Genomic DNA, 14,624 nt, shown 5'->3' with positions numbered 1-14,624 from the left:
CCCAACCTTAGGAGCATACGTCTTCGACAGCTGTATTTATAAAATCGCTTTAGTTAAAGGTGTCGATTCCTCGCTTTTGGAGGGAAAAGTTTTAGAAAACTGTACGGTCTTAGGTGACTTAACTACGGAGGTATTGTATACAGGAAGCATTTCGTGGGTTTTCCGAGCTCCTGACGGTAGCCCTTCCTGAAAAGTTGACTATTTTTTTCAACGTGAGGGACGTGCTCCCTTACCTCCCATCCCTTAAATTGTGCCGAAAGTGCCTCTACTTCAGACACGTTGAATCTCAATGCCGGAGAAAAGTCAAATGTATAAACTGCGGCAGTTTTCATAATGAAAGGTCTTGTTGGCTTCATAGATCCATTTAGAATTTTCGCTGTGAACTGCGAAGGCAGGCACAGAGCGTCGGATCGGAACTGTCCGATCTACTTTAAACAAAAGAACGCCAATCAAGCAAAATTTGCCGTAACCAAACTCGACGTGACTGTTTCAGTTATGAGCAGTTTTTCAACTACACTCACCCCGCATGTGATGTGCGATGCCCCCAGTGACCCCACGGAAACCGAATACGTTTTATAAACATCTCAATCCATTCCCTACCCATATGAATCTAAAATGAGGATGATGGACTGGGTAAAAGCGGAAATTCGAAACTCACTAGGGGACATTTCTAATTTTCTATGCCAAAGAATTGCCAAAGAATTCCCTGGTTCTGAAAGAATAATTGCAATAATCAAAGCTTCAGAAGAGGTCTTCAGGCGGTAACGCCATCAGCTACATGGTGACCACACTTAATTTACTGCGGTGGAATTGTCACAGTATTTACAGTAAGTGGAACAATTTTAGAGGATTCATCAATGATTTTAATGTTATTTGTCTCACAGAAATCTAACTTAACTCAAATCAACTTTTAACCCACAAGGGCTTTAACACAGTGACGAAGGACGAGTTGACTCCCATCCTGGGGAGGGGGGCCGACTGGCCTTCCTCATATCCAAGGACTTATATTATCATAAGTTGAACCATCTCCCTCTCCCAAACAAACTAGAGTGGGACATGGTCCAAATCAAGCTTTCTGACTCACACTTGCATATTCTAAACGTTTACCATCCTTCTAACAAATTTTTAACACGCCAGAGTAAAAGGACTCCAGGATTTCTTCCAAACTTTACACCAATTTAATAAGCTTATCGTTTCTGGTGACTTAAATTCACAACATGCCCTACGGGGCAGTCAACTCCTTAACCAGGATGGTAAATTTTTAGCGGAAGCATCTAAAGATAGCAACCTCGTTCTACCAAACACCGGGTCCGCCACCAGGATTCATACTGAGCTAAATAGATGGAGTGTTCTCGATCTGACCTTTGTGTTAGCCGCTTTCTCCACGGAGACCTCATGGTCTATAATGAGAGATTCTTTATATAGTGACCACTTTCCTATTCATTTACGACTGGAGGAAATCAAATTCCAGTGCAGGGAAAAACTTTCTCTCGGCAACGTGGAGTGAATGTCCTTTGGGAATTTCATTAAGTCACACTCCTCACTACTCTTATCAAAGAAGGAAATGTCGATATCGTATATAATTCGTTTCTTAATTCTATATATGACTTCCTTCTGGCAGCACGGGCGAAAGGTTCCAAGAGGTCTTCCACACCCGAAGGTTGACCTCCTGCAGCGCTGTGGTGGAACTATGAGTGCACCAAACTGGTTGTCTCTCGCGGAGCAGCAGCTAAGTGCTTCCGGAATAACCCCAACAACGAAAACCTAGAAGCATGTAACAAACTTGAAAAGGAGGTTAAGAACTACCTCAGAAATATCAAACGGAAAAGCTTCCAAGAATTCTCTTCTTCCTTTGGCCCACAGACGAAGTTGGACTAAATCCAGAGGTCTATAAAACCCTTCCAAAAGGGATTCCACCTTCCTAAGTCTATAACGTAGAAGTTACGTAGAAGTAATCTTGACCTCGTGAACAAAGTTTTCCTATAACTAAGTCTATAACTTCTTACTCCCCGGAGGATCCGTTCATAGTCTCAGCCTCCAACGATGTTTCTATCCCTACATGGCGGAAGAGTTTTCATTTTCCGATACGGGTAATTTTGACCAGCTATTAGATAGCGACCTACTAACTCTAGAGAAATTGAAATGGTCCGTCTATACCTCCAAAAATAGACCTCATAATTAATGAAGTGCTCAAACGCTTCCCTCCCGAAGGATTATATTTTCTTTTATCCTTCTTCAAAAAAATCCTTAGAGCACACGATTTTCCATCTCACTTTCCTCAGCAATCCTCAAAACGCTAGAACGGATAATAAACTTCAAGCTGCTTTGGTGGGTTGAAAACTGGCAAATTCTGCTAAACTGTTTTTATAGTTTCAGGAAAGGAAAATCTGTTAGCGACAATGCCACTGTACTTACAACGGACATCAGATTAAATCTTCTCAAGAAGGAGCACTTTGCTGGTGTATTTTTCGATATTTAAGAGGCATTTGACAATGTCATTTCGAAAATTCTCATCCAACAAATAACTGCACTTGGCATTCCAGACCGGATCGTAATTTTTGTGAAGCATGTCATCTGGCAAAGAGTGGTTCATGGTAGGGCTCAGGGGGCTGACCTTAGCGTCAGGACAACGAACGTGGGTCTGCCCCAGGGTTCAGCCCGGAGTGCTCATCTTTTCAACTTACTTAAAATGCATCTTTTAGAACACTGGCCATAGCACAAGAATCCTCACCTACACTGGTAATGTGGTAATTTATTCCTCAACAGGACCTACAAGTGACCCTCATGAAGTATCATCCTCATTGGAATTGATGAGCACCTGGCTCCTTCGCAGGGGGCTAATGGTAAGCTCAAAGAAAATTCAATTCTGCATCTTTTCTAGGAGACCCCTCGGAGACAAGTCAATACACATCCAACTGAACGGTTCCTCAATTTCGAACTCACCCTCGAATCTCTGAAGTCCTAAACCTAGTCAAAGACAAGGGCTACGTGAAGATATTAATTTTGTCAGGCTCCTTAAGTGTCCTCACCGCCCTGAAGGCTCCGCAAACAAAAAATATGTTTAACCCCATTTTAATTACTAGAAAGCAGAAATTATTTGACATGTATAATCTCGGGGGACAGTGCTATCTAGTGTGGGTTCCCGCTCACACGGGCATCCCGGGATATCAACTAGTCGACCTTGCTGCCCGCTGGGTGGGTGACCAGATCAATGAGTTTAATAACTGAATCTACTGGGCAGATTTGAGGCAGCACACAAGAAGTTCCACTGCATCCGCCAGCCAATCGTATATCCTTGAGTCAGGTCGTTGCAAGGGTGTTACTGACTGCTACCTAGTTAATGGATTTCAAAACTGACCATGGTTCAGTGGTCTCGAGCTTGGCAGGAACAAGATTACTCTATTTGATCGCATTAAATCTAACCATGCTAGAGCAAACGAGCACCTGGCCAAAATGATCTTGGTGTCTTGACAGGTATGCTCGTGCAGTCACCCTGTCGCCTTAGCTATTTGTGTTTTTTGGGAATGCCCCTATTTTAACTTCCCCAGAGTTAAAGTCAAGGATTTGTTGCATTAGCACAAGATCATTCCCACGTTTCCCTAGTTTTGGCTGATTTTATCATCAATAATAACCTCAGCCTGTAATAACTGATATTTCCCACCAGCTAATACATTTTGGCATAACTGTTTCAGTATATTTCGTTTAATTTGTTTCTGTTCGTTATTAATATGAATTTAGCCGACAAACCATCAATCTAATCTATTCTAATTAACGTAATCGTTTGTAGTTCGTCTGTAGATGATTGTAGTATATTTAAAATTGTTTGATATGAACAAATTTTTTTAAACAAAATAATAAAAAATTCTACATGTATCTAGCCAACAATCATATATAAAGTTCAACATGTTCTATAAATTCTGTCACGTGTTGTTAGAGAATCGTTTGTAGGGCAATAATTTATTGCTGCAAATGTTTGATAGTAAACCCCTTCTTCTGATTTATTAAAATTATAAAATTATCGGGGTTATGACGTCATCACTGAACAAACCATAAACTCAAACTGATACGAATCGGCGTGTCTATCCAACATGGTATTTTGAGGTTAGGGAGCTTATTACGGTTCTCGAATCGAGTGAAAATGACGAAAGTGAATGGCTCACCCTATTACCGTGAATCTCACGAGATGAAAAGACGAAATTATCCGCGTGAATAAACTCGACACGAAATTCGGTGTCGAGAATCGTTCTGCGCATGCTCGTGAGCGTAATTTGCTTGGATTTGCCTGAAAGTTCCAACCTCCGTGAAGTTGGCCCCCCGAAGTTGTTATTTTTAAATCTAATTAATGCAATTCGTTTGAGAATCGTTTGAGAGGGTTTGAGAGTAAAGAAAAATCGTTTGAGAGTTAGTAGTTTTTCCGGAAAATTGATTTTAATTTTGGGTGTGAAGTTGGCCCCCATATTTTCTATCTCCTCAAAAAATGGACTTGGACGTATAATTTTTTTTTAATCGTTTGAGAATCGTTTGAAAGGATTTGAGAGTAGAAAAAAACTGTTAGAGAATTAATATTTTAATTGATATTAAATAATTATTCAATGTGCGATTTCCCCTAGGATTAGAGCACTTTCGGTGTGCGCATTGTGTGTGCGCATTGTGTGTGCGCACTATATATGCGCAATATGTCTGCGCAGTGCGTCTGAAATCAGCTGTAGCGACCGATATTGACGAAGGAATACGAGTTTCGAGGATGCGGATTATCGTAAATCGAACGGGTACCAGATGGACATGGAGACGAAGCTGAGCAATTTTCTGTCAATGACACCAATGGTAAGAGAAGAATTGGATGAAACTATTGGAAAAAGACACGAGCGTCGAAAACGGGAAACTTGACGAAATCTTTTTAACGCAGTGCAACAGAAAGTGAAATCTTTTATAGAACGCCAAAATTGATATTTACTTGCAGATAAGGAATAATGCACTCATAATTGGAAGAAACGTAGAATGTCGATGGGCTTATAATATATGTCAGCGATGTTCCTGTTCGTCTATCCCAAGATTTCTGTGTTCTCAGATCTTGTAAATCTTGGATCGTGCTTGCAACGACCTTGCGAACGATCCATGTTACTCGGCTAGGCGTACCATCCCTTGTCGCATTTACAAGGTAAATAAACTGTGTAGCTGTAGCTGTGTAGCTTTTGCGCAGCGAAAAAAATTGTGGGACAAATACGAGGCGAAATATCGCAAACACAGACCCTCGATGGTCGTCTCGACGGACATCAGTTACGGGACGCACGTTTGCATAAAAAACAGTCCAATGTACCAACCGGGAGCGATCGGTAATTCGCAATTTTCTAAAAAAAAACCATTTTAATCGTTTTTCCGACATTTTCTTTCAATTTTATCGCTGGCTCGATCGTTTTCAGGCTTCACCATCGCCAACGGCGTTCCCAAGGTCAGTCAGCTGCTCTTGGCCGCCGGGAACCTCGATTCAACTTCAACTCTTTGAACATTATTGCTCTCGTTGGAACGTTGCTCAATTTTTTGAAGGATTAATTGATTTTGTTACTGGAGAACACACGCTGAAACAGAAACGCCAGTTTCTTCGGCGCAGAACACTCACGACCAGCCTCCAGCTGATTTTTAGATACACTACGCATGTACACCGCGCATATCCATTGCGCAGGCCGGAAGTGTTCGGAAACTAGGGGAAATCATGGGGAAATCAATCACTCAATAATTATGGAATATCAATTAAAATATTAACTCTCTAACAGTTTTTTTCTACTCTCAAATCCTCTCAAACGATTCTCAAAAGATTCAAAAAAATTAAACGTCTAAGTCCATTTTTTGAGAAGATGGAAAATATGGGGGCCAACTTCACACCCAAAATTAAAATCAATTTTCCGGAAAAACTATTAACTCTCAAACGATTTTTCTTTACTCTCAAACCCTCTCAAACGATTCTCAAACGAATTGCATTAATTAGATTTAAAAATAATAACTTCGGGGGGCCAACTTCACGGAGGTAAAGTTCCACCGGTTTCATCAGAGAACGAAGATCACTCCATATTTGTTGGTTAAAGAGTGAAAGTTACTGATACGTGGGAACTTGTACAATGAATAATTTAGTGATCGTGATTATGCAAAATCGGGAAAATCGAATGCTCAGAATACGACGAACACTACGCGATGCCTCAGACCCATTCAATACAATAACTTATATATATTTATATTATTTATTATATATTTTATATATTGTACTTCTGTCACGTTCATTTTCTTCAACAATTCTTTTTGATATTCACAACAACTTTTATAGGTTATCTGACAAATTGGCATCAACTTTCGTGAAAATGTGAGATCCCTATACCGGAAGTGCCTAGTTACTTTACATTTTCACTCAAGAGATCCGTAATAGAGTGACTAAACTCACGTGAGATGAAGATGTGAGAAGTGTGTAACATCCGACCGGAACGTCCGTATGTTTTATCGACTATTATTACTGCATGTTACTTTTATCAACTAACCTAACTCAAAGTACGAGAATCTTGTAACCATAAGGTATTAAATCAACTGTCTAACTATTTGAAATATCCCTAGATCGAAATAACTATGACATTCACTAATCAAAGCTTAAGAACCATGTTACGAGATCTTCGCACTACAAAGAGCTATAATATTATTATACGTTATTATATACCATTATCATATTAACACCATTATATCCAATTATTATATAACACTCGACAATGCCATTTGTGCATTCGGAGCTGAGAGCTACACTTTAAGCAACTTACGCCATACCATATAGCCTGGAGTATAGAAGACTGTAAAACCATAGATACGTGTGTAACCGACATAATGTAAAGATAGATGCACTGCTGCAATAATCCGTGCAATAAAACCAGAGACTGCAAAACCATCAAATTATGAATACCAATTATCCAGCATGAATCATACTTTCCTCCGTAACGCCGTATTGTAAGCAACACGCGCAGCGTTTTGAAGGCAATACAGATCTCCAATATGGAGCCATACAGAGCTCCATCTACAGAGCACATTAGGAAACTTAACGACGAAACGATTGAAAGTAAATCAACTCGCAAGAGACTCAAAGATGCTTACGTGGCAACGCCCAGTAACAGGCAACCGACAAACATAAGAACAACGTTCTAGTAGCTTCCAAGCCGATTTATATCGATATAAGAATTAATAATTACAGAAGAGAATTATATACGAAAGCACACATGTGAACCTGCTCTAAAACTGCGAATTATCAAATTGTTAAATACCCTAAATCTGTTAAGATAGTTATAGCACAAACACCTAAGAATATTCGCAGCAGCGCGATCCTAATAATGTTAAGCAAATAGCAATTATGTTTCATAAGCAATCGCTATTGTACTTCAAGTGAATAACGACAGTAATCAATTATAATACATATGCAATTTTATATAGTTACACGCTATAAAACTAATAAAACGACAAGTAACCGATATGGCAATCTTAATATATAGACTTTGTAACGAACAGGATAGTAAGAATATTTAAGAAGTAAACTCCGACTAGAATCCAGCGCATCGTGACCCCGAAAATGCACACGGCACTAACGTACACCACGAAACATGGGTTACCTCTAGCGCATACGCACTGCGATTACCATATTAGGAAATAGCTGCTAAAATCGGCCCGGGTCCTAACGCCGACAGGGGGGAAGAAGCATGGTAGCCGAGGGGCCAAGGGGGGCTTGTTGCCCCAACACTAAAGCCCACGCCGAATGGAAAATTACAGCGCAACGACCCTACACCTACACCACCGCACCAACGCAGCGTTATACCATGTGTAAAAGCTTGCAATATAGTAATAGCTAAAGAACTAAGATCACAGGCTTACATGCGGTGAAGATGTTGTACCCTAATTCTAATTCCTAGAAAAAAAGGGAAGGTGCGCAAAAGTTAACAAAAGCTAAAGAAGGGGATCGTTCTGCGCAACGATCAACACCTATAAAAACGGCGAACGATCATCGGCTCGTCCTCTTGGTTTCTACCACCAGATTCGTCATCTTATTCCGGTACAGTGTTGCGGTAAAATCCTTTTGCCTTTTGCATTTAAACTTTTCCTACAACGTTACTCTACCCAAAAATCCAGCGAGCTTTCAACTCCATTTTGTCATATTAATTTAAGATCTTACACTAAGTAACCCCGTTGTTTGTGACTTGAAATATTGAACTTATAAAATAAATCCAAATCAATCAAAGTATCCAAATATATGAAAATCAGTCATTCCGTTAAACCCTCTTACCAATCTACGCTGCAAGTCATCATGTCCAGATTATTCTCAAAAGGTAAGCCCATTAATTAAATCTTTCATCTAACAATTACTCCTTCCTCGGTTCGTTCGATTAGAGCGACAGAATGCCCGTTGTCCGGTGTATTTCAATACTTTATCGGTAATTGGTGACCCAAACTACTGATGTGAGTCTAGCTGTAGCTGTGTGAACGATTCCAGTGTCTGGGATCTGGAAATTTCCACCAGGTACCGTTCCGACGTCACAGTAGTCTGGGACACGGTCTTACATACAGGTCTGGCAACGAAGGTAGTGGGGGTGCTTAATTTCACGGCCGGTTATTTATCTCACTTTGTAGCCGCCAGGTCGGCGTTGTGATCGAGGGTTGGATAATTAACGCGTGCGCAATGCAGCACCAACCTAATAATAATATTATTATTGTTATTACAAGTAATAAATATTTATAAATGAAAGTAGTTGATATAATTATTATGAATGATATATGTTGTAACGGGCAGTTGTTCAAAGTCGCATCAATACCAATAGTGCCTGTGACATATACAAAACATATCAACAACTGACACAGACAGCTGATCGAGACGACCATCGATAGCGACCGTGACCTGCTAGCATCCAAAATAGTAAACAAAGACGACGGACGCTGACCAACGCTGACCAACGCATACCAGGACGACGACCCACGACAGGACACACGAATGGGGAAATGACGTCGACAGGATCATCCATCAACAGCTCCGGGAGAGTATAAAACTGGAGGACCACGAAGAGCGGTAACCAGTTCTCCGGCAAAGCGCCGAACTGCGTCACCGAAGAGAAGGATAGTCAAAGTTATTATTCCAGTTGTCCGGCATAGCGCCGAGCTGCGTCATGTTGTAACGAGGCGTTTCTCATCTAGAGAACGTTATCGAATTCAGCTTCACGAGATTTATAGAGGAAATTCAAGGATAGAGCTTAGTCCGAAATTTAGTAAAGAGTATAGAAATTAGAGTCTACGATAGCCCGGGACTTCTTGAGGAAATATTGAGAAGACCCGCGTATTTAACGTTTGAGCTGTAGGGAAGTTTAGGAGCAGCACCGACGAATTCTGATAGATTTATTATTTCTTTAATTTTATTTTCAATTTTGTTGTCTACGTTTATATTTGGTAAAACCTTATGTTTTGTCTACCAACAAGGATCATTGTACTTAGATTAATCGCTATTAAACATACGTTATAGTTAAACACGTTCTCGTCTGTCTCGTTGTCAACACATTACTCGAACATATAACTTTACCGTGGAAAGGGGAGGGAAATAAAACCAACAGCCAGCCTAGCATAACTTTAGTTTGGTCAGAGAAATTAAAAATCCTTTGTAGCTTCTTAGTTTAACCCGTATCCGGCAAATTCGAAAACTGACTGGATATTATTGTGTAATATTTCTTATGTTCATACACAGCAAGTACACCTTTCAATATTGCCACTCTGGAGATAATAAGTTCTAATTTTTTATCTGCAGCGTCACTAAATACTACGGGCCAAATAAAAATTGACTTTCCTATTGTTTTCTCAAAGTTTTGTGCTACTATCAAAAATAATACGTCACTGTCTAGAAAAAAAACTTAATCGCATTGTCAATGTTTCTCGCTTTAATATTTACGACATAGTATCAATGAATAATATCTACCTGTTACTGGAAAATGGGAGAATCGTTGCGTCCGTGCGCTCGCACGCAGCGATTTTCCCTATCCCGATACACATCAAGCAGTTCAAAACAGCCGTTGACCGGAAGTATAAATAACAAAAGTCACACTATCAGTAGTTTATCTTATATCCTACTAAATATGCAAAAATATTTTTCTACAGAAAAGATTCTCAATTCAAAGATAAGCCTTTCTTAATTGTGGTCAAATCCTTATGATGACATAGCAATTTCCAGGCAGTTCGTGAATTTACCCGCTACAGGCTGCACTAAGACGGTGACGAAGAATTTTTATTTTCTCTCATTAAAATAAAGTTGTATTAAATTGTGTTAGTTTGATATTCAATTCTCACCTCATGAATAAACCCTCAACGATCGATTTAAGTTGTTTCCGTAAGCAGTAATTATAGAACACAGAAAACATATCATTATCACCATATATAAATACAATTTTTATCGTTACTCAATTATTTGATTCAAAGCTAATAATATTATCATTGCTTGTGCAATTTGATTAAATTTACAAGGGCACATAGGCCGAGTATGGGTGAAAAAGAAAAAGTGTGCCCGCCAAGTACGTAGCTCTTGGAATGATGTTTCGATATCACGACACGAAAAGCGAGGTCCAACTTCACGACCTGTACGTGCGGGGAGGTCGTGCTTGCTATTTTTCCTGATTTTACGGCAAAGATTGACGATGAGTTTTTCATTATAATGTAATTATGGCACTTGGCGGCTTTTTTACATTTCAGATGTTTTTGATTTGGATATTCTTCAGTCAACAAGTCAACGAATGGAATAACGAATATTCTGTCACCAACATTTGTTTGAATTTAGCGGCATTTTACTGGAAACGTTACCGACTCACGTTACTTGCAATGTTTTGTGGACTTCTCCAAAAACCGTGTGGGAGTAAACAAAAAAAATGACGGAGCGATTAAGAGCAATTATACGGTACACGAATTACCCACGAATTTCATGATTTTCGAGAATTCGCGAAACACTTGGCCACTGCCAGATATACGTTTTCATTTTTTTTTTTCAAATTTCTCGAAAGCTACTTGGGAGCAAATAATAAAAAATACCTAGCAATTTGGGAAAAATTTTTTGACATAAAATTTAAGAAATTCGAAGGATTCAGGCCAACTTCACATAACTCCATAAGGCTAGCAGTCTTAACCCCTTGAGTGCCAAGTCAATTTTATGAAATGTGCCCAAAGTGCTAAAACTCAAACTTAGAGCAATTCATCTGAAATTGACCACTCGGGGGTTCTTGGGGGCGCTGATCACGAATCCGATATCAGATTTGCAAACTTTCAAGATAGCGACGCGCTACTGCGCATGCGCATTAGTATGACTGATCTATACTTGAGGAATAGATCTGGAATTGGTTACTCGGGGATTTTCAGGGGCGCTGATCACGAAACCGATATCGGATTTGGAAAATTCCAAGATGGCGACCTACTACTGCGCATGCGCATTAGTATGACTGACGTATCATTGAGGAATAGCTCTGAAACTGGTCACACCGGAGTTTTCGAGGGCGCTGATCATGAATCCGAAACCAGATCTGAAAAATCCCAAGATGGCGACCCACAAATGCGCATGCGCATTAGTATGCCTGGCGTATAAACGAGGAATCGATCTGGAATTGGTCACTCGGGGTTCTCGAGAGCGCTGGTCGCAAATCCGATATCGGATTTACAACATTCCAAGATGGCGACCGATTACTGCGCATGCGCATTGGTATGGCTCATGTAGAATTCAGGATTCGCTGTGGAATTGTACCCTCTGTGTGCCCGCAAACTTTTGAATCATTAATTCAGGTATACCAGTCACATTCATACGGAATATTCTATCGCATATGTCCATTACTGGGTCAGGATATTGAAATTTTCTGAACTCGATTACATTCCCGCGATCAGCACTCCCAAAAACTTCCAAGTTCGAAGACAGCTCAAATCCTCGATTGTAAAGGTCTTTTTCTAATGCGCATGCGCAGTGGTGGGTCTCCGTTTGAGAATTTCGCAAATGTGGTATCGGATTCATGATCAGCGCCACCGAAAACCCCCGAGTGACCAGTTTCGGAGCAATTCCTCATTTATATACCAGTCATACTAATGCTCATGCGCTGTAGTAGGTCGCCATCTTGGATTTGTCAAATCTGATTTCGGATTCATGATCAGCGCCCCCGAAAACCCCCGAGTGCCCAATATCTGATCATTTGGTGATCATTTCTCCCGTCTACTTGACTACTATGTCAGGACAAAGATTTGATGTGATCCTTTTCAGCATAGCCCAAAATATAGGAAAATACGCTTTAGTTACGGGTGACATATCATCAGGCGTTGCTAGGGCACTTATTCATTGAACAAAGATTCGTGATTTCTCGGCACTTTGGGCCAAGTCGAGAAAAACAAAGATCTTTGTCCGCGGCACTCAAGGGGTTAACGCTGCGCGCTGAGAAGAACAAATATCGGTAAAACAGAAGTCCAGTCAAAATTACTTTCATCAAGTCATGTGATATAGGGTGCGTTCCAACATTAGCTCCTGGGGCTGTCAACAATCTTTTATCTTTGCTGCACTACTAAGTTCGTGAGTAGCTCCACCTCTGTCCTAGGGAGTTTTTAGCGCTGCCAGCGAATTTCGGTTCGCTCCCAATAATCACTCAATTTGACTCTGAAACGCGATTACTATGCGCTTCAGCATATGTTATAAACAACGAAACAACTGCTTGGCCAAATCCATACAACTTGGCATCACGGGCAGTCTTTGCTCATTGCAAAAATGCTCTCACAATCAGCTGGGCGCACGGGCAATCAAGAAACGCTTGGCCGTGCGCCCAGTTGATCGTGAGTATTTTTCATTTACGAAATTCTTGTATTTCCTAGTTCTCCCCTAGCGACGTTAATATTGCATGAAAACACTCTCACGGTGGCTCATTTTACTCCTCATTCTTTCCGGAATCGTGCATAGTATTTCAGGTATTCACTTTTTGGCTCCTGAAATACGGGAGATGTGGGAGATAATAGTACACGAAGACATGAGTAACTTTTTCCTGAATTCCGCTGCAAAAGAGTGATGCACCGTCGAAATTTGAACCCATTCCATTCGTTTGTTTATTTAATATAGGATAAAGAAAGGGTGAGCTTGGTCGGTCGATAAACGTACTACATGACCTGAAACGCGCATCATACCGATAACTCATACCGATATTTGTGCTACTCGGCGGTAGGGAACCCTGCAAACTGCGGCGTTCACTCAAAGACACCCGGTATGCATACCTATCGCAACTATCACCGTTGACCACAGTCTTATAGACAGGTCTGGGCACTCCAAGTCCCTTCCTATAATAACGCAGCGTGACCGTCTTGAAGCCTGTGTTTCTCAATTTGTGCACCAAAGACCGGAGCGCTGCGATCTCCGAGGCTAGTGTATGCGTACTAAGTAGGCCTCTCCCTCACTAGCGCTAGCGGCGAAAATTCACAACAACGGTTTCATTTTCGAGCACGGTTTTACAGCCGGAGTGCCAAACCTGTCTATTAGACCGTGCCGTTGACTGAATACTCCAGTTAATATGTAGGGAGTAAATATAGTCTTTGCCCTACAAAAGGTGGTGTAATAATGATTTTGACATATGGGGGCTTATTACGGTTCTCGAGCGAGTTTACTCACTTCTCACATTCTGATCTCACGTGAGTTTAGTCACTCTATTACGGATCTCTTGAGTGAACATGTGAAGTAACTAGGCACTTCCGTTATAGGGATCTCACATTTTCACGAAAGTTGACGCCATTTTGTCAGATAACCTATAAAAGTTGTTGTGAATGTCAGAAAGAATTGTTGAAGAAAATGAACGTGACAGAAGTACAATATATAAAATATATAATAAATAATATAAATATATGTAAATTATATGGAATGGGTCTGAGGCATCGCGTAGTGTTTGTCGTATTCTGAGCATTCGATTTTCCCGATTTTGCATAATCACGATCACTAAATTATTCATTGTACAAGTTTCCACGTATCAATAACTTTTACTCGTTACTTGAAGAAAAAACCGGGGTGCCAACCCCCACCCTGTCCGGGGGGGCGGCAGCCACCCCTAAATGTAGTCGTAAGTAAAGTTGTTTGACTTTTGGGGGTGTCTGCCGCCCTTCCGGAAAGGGTGGGGGGTGGCACCCCGGTTTTTTCAGGTTTGGGGAGGGTAATCTTCAATTTAAAAAAAAAAAAAATCGTATGTTCGACGAGGGAAGTTAAGGACCAAAAAAGCATACACTTAGGGATGGCAGCCGCCCCCCTAGATAGGGTTGGGGGTGGCACTCCGGTTTTTTTTTCAAGTATTCGACCTCCCCTATCGATTGGTACTAGTTTCAATCATATGTTCGATGAGGGAAGATAACCTCGAAAAAACTGACCGGAAGTGACATATTTTTTGACACTCCGGACAGGATCCATTCTCTATAAAGTCTGGCACCCTATTGACCACTATATTCCCCATCGATTCATATGCATTTTGACCGTATGTTCGATGAGGGAAGATATGGTGCGGTCGGCTCCCCGACCATGCGCAGAACGATTCTCGCACCGAATTTCGTGTCCAGTTTATTCACGTGGATAAGCTCGTCTTTTCACCTCG

The 14,624-nt window shown here is 40.8% G+C and overlaps 1 long non-coding RNA gene across 4 annotated transcripts; it reads left to right on the top strand.

The window, feature by feature from the left end:
• Positions 1–356: 356 nt before the first annotated feature.
• On the top strand, positions 357–6,295 carry LOC124213205 (uncharacterized). Of its 4 annotated transcripts, XR_011177642.1 has the most exons (7): positions 357–827; positions 1,266–1,886; positions 2,371–2,739; positions 2,882–3,474; positions 4,611–4,824; positions 4,961–5,333; positions 5,421–6,293. It is a non-coding gene; the product is annotated as an uncharacterized lncRNA (long non-coding RNA). The 4 variants fall into 4 exon arrangements; XR_006881836.2 differs by having other exon boundaries at positions 1,266–2,090; positions 2,371–3,474; positions 5,421–6,295; XR_011177643.1 differs by having other exon boundaries at positions 2,371–3,474; positions 5,069–5,333; positions 5,421–6,294.
• Positions 6,296–14,624: the final 8,329 nt, after the last annotated feature.

This window comes from Neodiprion pinetum, chromosome 1, assembly GCF_021155775.2.
Source record: "Neodiprion pinetum isolate iyNeoPine1 chromosome 1, iyNeoPine1.2, whole genome shotgun sequence".
Lineage (NCBI taxonomy): Eukaryota > Metazoa > Arthropoda > Insecta > Hymenoptera > Diprionidae > Neodiprion > Neodiprion pinetum.
The sequence above is the reverse complement of the archived record's forward strand: the minus strand, read 5'-3'. Positions and strand labels throughout refer to the sequence as shown.